The sequence below is a fragment of the Lonchura striata genome, chromosome 10 (genome assembly GCF_050655825.1).
Source record: "Lonchura striata isolate lonStrDom1 chromosome 10, ASM5065582v1, whole genome shotgun sequence".
Classification (NCBI taxonomy): domain Eukaryota; kingdom Metazoa; phylum Chordata; class Aves; order Passeriformes; family Estrildidae; genus Lonchura; species Lonchura striata.
Window position 1 is genome coordinate 10,622,856 of NC_140712.1, and position 7,511 is coordinate 10,630,366.

Here is a 7,511-nt window from a genome sequence, read left to right on the forward strand (position 1 = left end):
AAACGGGAAAATAATATCCTGAGGAACAGAGAGAAATTGGCAATATTATGAGACCTTTATGTAATTAAAACGTGTCAAAGGCAATAATTAAGAGTAGTGGTCACAGGCAAGAGTTCTTCAATAGAAACAACAGCTGCCAAAAGGGGAAAAGCACTGGATGACACCAAGTCAACTTACTGTGGCCCTGGTGGCCACAAGGTTGCCAAAGATGACTGGCGAGCCTCAGTAGATTACAGATGCTATTTGAGAAGATTTTTCTTATCCCCTGACAATATGATCAGTACAAACATTCAAGTCTGTTTCCTCATGAAGTGGAAAAAGGATTCTAGCTGCAGGGCCTGCTTATTTTTCTGGTGGGTTCTAATGGGGAAGAAAAGTTGCAAAAAAAATCAGCCTTTGATGTTCTGTTGTCACTATCTTTATCCTCATATTGAAGAAAACCTTGTATAAAAACTGTGCCCTCTTGTTCTATTTGGTGGTCTTTACACAAATCTCAGTTCAAAAATGGCAGGGAGGGCAGTGAGGAGAGGGTGGAGGGTTGACTGAAGGTTTCAGTGCTGAGGTAACAGGATAGGGAAAAGCTGTTTTGATGCAGAGTGACACAGAGTCCCCAGGCAGGTTCAAGAGAGAGCCCTTTTTAAGCAGTTAGGCCTTTATCAGTTACATTCCATTTAAGCACAAGTGTAATTTAACCAACCATCATAAACCATGATGTGAGTATGCAATGGTTTTATAACTTGTTTCTCTACCTCTAATTCAGCTGAGTCAGCCAAAGTAACAGGCCTGAGCCATGACTTTACAAGGGTAACCTTGTAAGGCCTTTATTTTGTAAGACTTTACCTACACACAACAAAAAGCCTTTGTCAGTAGGATCCAGACCATTTACGGAAACAAGAGAGGCCCATTTTCCTACAGAATCGTTTCAATTGTTTCTAATTTTGGATAAATTATTAATATATTAGAGATTTATTAACTTGAAGTTTCAGTGAAAACCAAAGTGATTAAAATGCACAAAACAAAATTGCAAGCAAAGAGGTCAAATTTTTGATGCAAACTACATGCATGAATGGCAAATCCAGCCCCCTCTTTGTCACTTCTCAGTGCTTTTTGACTCCATCACATCTGTCAGTACAGGCAATCATTGAAGAATATGCTCTTCTTTCTCAGTAGGAATTATGACAATTTACAAATGCTGTTCCCTTTCCCATCTTTAGGTATTTTGTAATTAATTAATTCCACAGAATAGTTGAATAGAATAATATAAAAAGATGAGCACATAATTTCCCAGTTATTAAATATATTCCACTGATAGATAAAATATATGATGGGCCTCTGGTGATAACTTTTTATTCTCAGGGAGCTTACTTCCTGCAGCTTACCAGAATTAACATGATAATGAAGCTGCAAAGATATCTTGTAGGCACTGATGAATCAGGTTTATGCTCCATAATTTGGAATACTCACTGTTTAGCTACTGAGTTGCTTAACTGAACTTGCTACCCTGCAGGTTTTTGCATTAATTTTTCCTGAACTGCTCCTCTTACAGTTAACCCTGCTTAGATCAGTTAACTCTTTCTTTTTTCTTCAATAAAAGCATGTCATTTTTTCCTCTAGCAAAGTGAGATTAAGTTACATCAGAAGAGAATAAGGCATTATTTTGCTTACCTACCCATTGTTGGGTTTCAGTGTCTACTCCCTTCTGGGAGAAAAACAGCTTGCAGTTGTTTGCTTCAATCAATAGACTTCAAATTTAATGAGAAACATGGTGTGTTAGCAATATTTTCAAGTTTATCAGAAGTACAGCACTTCAGTAAGGGAAGGCACTGGAATTTATAATGCTTTTGCCATTTGGAGATAGTGCAATGACATATGTGTGACTGTATGTCTTCAGTTTCCATCTGTGTTAATAGTCACCAACAGGAGTTTTTAACATTTCAGGATAAAAAGTGATCGGCATTTATGATACAGCAGCACTAGAGAAGGCAGTTCCTTTCTCATATAAATATACACATACTTATATGGGGGTTCAGTTATCATTTGCTTTTTAGAAGCAAAGCTCAGTTTAGGGAATTTTCCAAAGATATTATAAAAGGGCATAAATGCTGTGTAAGTTTTGGTGTTACAGAGCTTTTGTTACTACAGAATTATTTTGCTGCTATAAAAACGTTGTGGCTCTCACAAAATTATTTGTTTCAGCAACAGCAATAGTAAGAACTGATGTCTTTGCTGTCTGAACATCGACTTTGAAATATAAAGTCTTTCAGGAGCTTTAGATTGAAGCCCAAGTAGGGATGATTCAAACTTCTGTCTCTTGGCTGCTAAATTAAGGGGGGTTTGCAGTCTTTTGAGAAAGGTGTGTTGGCTGAGACCTTCCAAAGTCAAGTGCCATCTGGTCTGTTTTGAACATCAGCAGTATTTATCATAATGTGAAAGTATTCATTGTCCTCGCTCTTTCCACTTACCTAAATGGCTTTATCTTCATGCAATACCTTTCCAGTTTGTCTGTCTAGATTCCAATAACATGGGCTTTATATGGATCAAGTGAATTTCTTCCTCTAGTGAAAGGAACATCCAGTGTAACAAGGAGCTCTCCAAACATTACAGGATTGCAAAATAATTGTTTTACAGCCTGGGAATAGCAATCCTCAAAAATTGTGCTGGACACCTGCAAGAGCTACAGCAGTGCTTGGTGATGGATCAACTTAAACAAAAGGGTGTTTTCTTCCCCTAAATACTTTTTGAACCATAACCCAGAGGTTCTGTAATTCTAGTGTTGAGTGCTTGATGAAATATTTTTTTTATTCTGGTAAGAAAAAAAGCAGGTGACACTGTCTACCCCTCTGTGACCCGTCACATGAACTTTCTCATCATTCATTTTTATGTAAACCTTAGTAGATTTGAACTTTTCTTTATCAAAATGCTAATATATTGACAGTACAGAACATTATCACTAAACTAGATTTTAATGATTAGAATCAGAATGAAACATAAAGTTTTATTAAGAAACTGTAGTGCTTTAGAAAGAAAACTATATACTAGTATTCTGAATGTCTAAAAGTGTTTACAGTATTATCTTCAGAACATTTTATCATTTTCAGTTTTCTGGTATCATAAATGCTGAATGTTTGAGATTATCATAGTAAAATACAGTAGCTGATATTTTGGTATCATAGAAGTAAAATTTCTTGACATCTCACATTCATTACCTATGTGTGCTTATTTACAAGCTTGTCTTGCACTATTTCAGGATACTTTTGGCAGAGCTGGCATTGGAAAGTTACTGCAAATTATTAATAAAAAGGGGGATTAAAAGAGGCTATACATCTTTATTTACATTATAAAATTGTACAAAGACAATTTTATAATGTAAATAAAGAGAAAAAAAAATCCGCTTTAACACCGAGTACATATCTACCTATAGGAGATTGAATAGTTTAGTAGAAGTTTAATACCCACTACAAATCTACATAGGTTGACATTTTACTCTGGAAGATTTGTGTAAGGTTTGTCTTTGAGTTACACAGGAAGTGGCTTGATTTCCAAAATATGAGATTAGTCCAACGAAAGGGTAAAATAGAGGAAGACTGCAGGAGATGTTGAAAGCAAGAGAAATCCTCAGGCATAAAAATTCTCATTAACTAAAAATATAAATAAGTTGGGGATAGTTTCCTTTTCTTTTGCAATTACAAACAGCTGTTAGTAATCTTCTAAAATCAGTATTGCTAAGAGCAGTCACTGCAGTAATAATGGATTTCCTCCTTCAGTAAAAAGGAATGCTCCAAGGAAATTAAATAATTTTAGAATGCCTAATATACCTATAACTTGGAGCGATCCATTTTTGCTGCTTATAGAGACTAAATGTAACAGCCTGTTAGACTTAGAACCACAGTTTATAATGTGGAGACTGACTTGTGATGATAGCAGTATAAAATATTTTCTGGTTATTTCTATACTTGCAGAAGCTTTAGATTCCTAATACTTTGGATTTTTGGTGCAGGTTCTACACCATTTAAGATGTTGCTCTCTTTCTGGAACAGCAATTAAATTGTTGAATTGAATTAGAATAGACTAGAACTTTCAAAAAGCAAATGCTGCCAAATGACAAAGTCTTTTATTAATAGTCTTTCATTGTGTATTGCCCCTCTACCTCAAGCATTCCATTAGAAAAGGTCACATGCCATCAGCCAGACAAGAAATCATTGTGCAAATTTGTCTGCAAATGTCAAAGACTGTAAAAATAACTGCAAGGATTTCAATTTAGTCTTGTGTCCATACACTGTGTCCTGATGTGTCAGACCTACTGCACATTGACAACTGGCTAGAGAGGACTCTTCAAACTGCAGCCTGAGGCTTCAGCTCTGTAGGCCTGGCCTGTGTTCAAAAATAACACTGGTTACTGGTTTTATCAGAGTTGTCTATGGGTTGGTCTGCACTGGAGCCTCTAATCACAGGTCAGCTACTCTGCACTCAGTAAGTTGTTGGAACAAAGCTTCAGTGTGGCAGGTTGTAAGCTTCATCTGTGGCCTGCCAAATGTGAATTCACAAATGACCAAACTGCTGTCTCTAGTGGTAAGCATTTTTGTAAGCCTGGATGGTGTTGGGGGATTTTTTAAATTATAGTTAGGAATTGAGAGAGCAAATTAGTTTTTGCTACTTACCATTTTCTGTTAGCTCTACAATGAACTTTGCCAGTTTAAAACTTTGAAATGCACTATGTCCTTTTCCAATAATCTTGAAAGTGATCGATAGTATTTGAAAGATAAGGGATAAACGAATCAAATCGCTCTTTCCTGCTTCCATTCTTATCATCATGCAGATTATCACACAGGTTTTGGAAACTGTAACAAAAACAGTGAAGTGCAGTTTGCTGGTTAGCCTGAGCTGTGTGTGGGCTGGGGCCAAAGGGGTTTCAGCACTGTTTTTAGCTCCCTTCTCAAAGCCAGGAAGGGCTCATGTGACTGCATGGGGAACAGGAGCCCAGGAGCTGAACATTAAATAAAATTAACTTCTCAGTGAAACCCTTTCTTGGATTTAGGGTACCTCTGTGGCTCAGATTTCATGAGACCTGTGGGGAAAATCACTAAAGGTTGTGTAATAAGTGCTAAAGATTTCTTTCCCAAAGCAGTTTTTCTAAATGCTTTTCTAAATGTTATTCCATAGAGGAGATGGGGTTTTATTGTCTGGCTCTACATACTATTTTAATTTCTTGAGGCAAGTTATCCAGCTCGCTTCCTATTGTAGATGTATACTTTGATTGATATTTCCAAGCTTGAAAATCTGCAAAAGCAGATTAAGCTGGTTTTATATGTTGAAATAGTGCCTTTGCTGTGGAACATTCTGTTGCCATAAGTGAAGAGGTACAGTAATTTTACTAGAAAAAACTCAAAGATATATTCTGGTTCTATTTATTCCACCATTTAAATTTCAAAAATAAGTAACTTCTAAATTATTAGCACAAGTATGTAATATTGCAATAACAAGTGTCAGATATAGTTGTGTTTGCTGAGTTGTGGGTTTAAATTCCTTCTGTTAGTTTGATTTACTGAGACGTTATCTTGTGGGATTTACAACAGAGTAATGAAAACTTCAACTCCAACCCTTCAAAACTCTGAACGAGGTAGCAAGTTAAGCTTTGAGAAAGAAATCCAAGTTCCCCAGACTGCTTCCTGATAATGTCATGAAGACAGAGCTGTAAAAATAGCCGTGTACATTTTGTGGCTAAATGTCACTTCGGGAACTGATGCCCCTAGATGGTGCTGTAACTCAGAGCCTGGTTAGGAAACCAGGAAGGCGTTTTCTGATCAATTATGCTTTGCCTAGATGATGCATGAGGTGCACAACGAAGTTGGCATAAGTGTATTGATTTGAGACAAGAATTAAGCATAGAAAATTTTATGTAACATCACCAATGGTAGGACTCTTTAACACTATGAAAGGATTGAACTTTATATTTATGAGGGTTTCAGGGTGGGTATTTTGTAAATACCAGGAAGGAGGGTTATAAGGATCTGTCAGCCATGCCTGTATGTGCACATGATGATTTTGCACCTGTATCATACCTTGGATCAATAATAATTGTTTACATTCTTATTATTCAAGTACAAAAGTAGACTTGATTTTCAAATAACACAGTGAATTTTGCAAAAATAATGTATAGTTTTTTAACAATGTCATCATTTTAATATTAGGTATGTGAATGTTGCGGTGTCATTTAATCCCAAAGGAAGCAGTCAATATAAGCCTTATATTCTCTGAAGCTGGAAATTTGGTGGGATGTGGTTCTGTTACATTTCCTTCATGTGATCTGATATTTTACTAGATAATAACCTTTATGATGCTTATTTTGCATAAATTCTATAGGAATAATTATAGTAAAATTCTTTTATCTGAGCAGTGCTCTGGACACATTTTATAATACATTGCTCTTAAAATGGATTTGCTTTTAGTATCATTGTTGGATTAAGCAAAAGATCATATCCATAGGAGTACTATGACATAAACAGAATCAGGGAGACATTCAGACTAGATATCCCCAAATAATCTCTGAGTTGTTTTCAGGCATTTTTTAAATTTGAGTTTTTCTACATTAAAAAAAAAGTTGTTTCTATTTGTATCTTTAAAAATTATCTTTTCCACACAAGTCAATTGCTGTCATTTAACATTGCTAAGCAGTTGAACAGATTGAATAATATCTGTAAAGGAAGCCAGTTAAACATCTATGTAGTGCTGGGATCAATGAGTTGGCTTCAGCATTTGCAGCTTCAAATCAGACCCAGTTCCTAACATCTACAGATTTTTTTATTGTAAACAAAATTCAATTTCCAAACATAGATGCAGTGCTTAATTGTGTGTAAATAAAACATAATTAAAAATAAATAGCTAAACAGTCTTTAAATTAAGGTAACTAGTCCCAGTGGTCCTCAGCAACTTCCAAATCAACTCTACCAATTTGCAGGTACAGAAATGATGAAATGTGATTATCTTTGTAAAGTTGATCTAGAATTTCATTAAGGTACTCTTTCTGGAAATATTTGGTAATGTAAAGATACACATCTGTCACATGCAGAGGTGACTCAAGACCTCCTCCTGATGCATCCCAAGGTGTCAGTGAACACCATGCAAGGAGTTAACATAAAATCTGGATCCTAAAATGAAGTTGCAGAGTCAGCTATGACTGCAGAAGGACTGTGTTGTGGTGTGTTTTTGTTATATTATTGTTTTCAATAGTTGTTTTTTTTTTACCCTTCCACGCCCCCCTCCCCTGAGGCATTGGTTTAATTCCAGCTGTTAGTCCTCCATCATACCTACCCCTTTTCCCAGAGATTTCCTTGTTATTTTTGTATCCTTCGAGGCTTCATTGGTTTAGTTAAACTGTCCCCCTCCGCTGTAGCTCCTTATTGCTTCAAACATTGTAATCCCCACCTTGTGTTCCTCCCCAGTCCCTTTGTTATAGGTTCCCAACCCTGAACTCCACCCCTGTCCTGTCCCTTAAAACCCACTGGCCTTTGTTT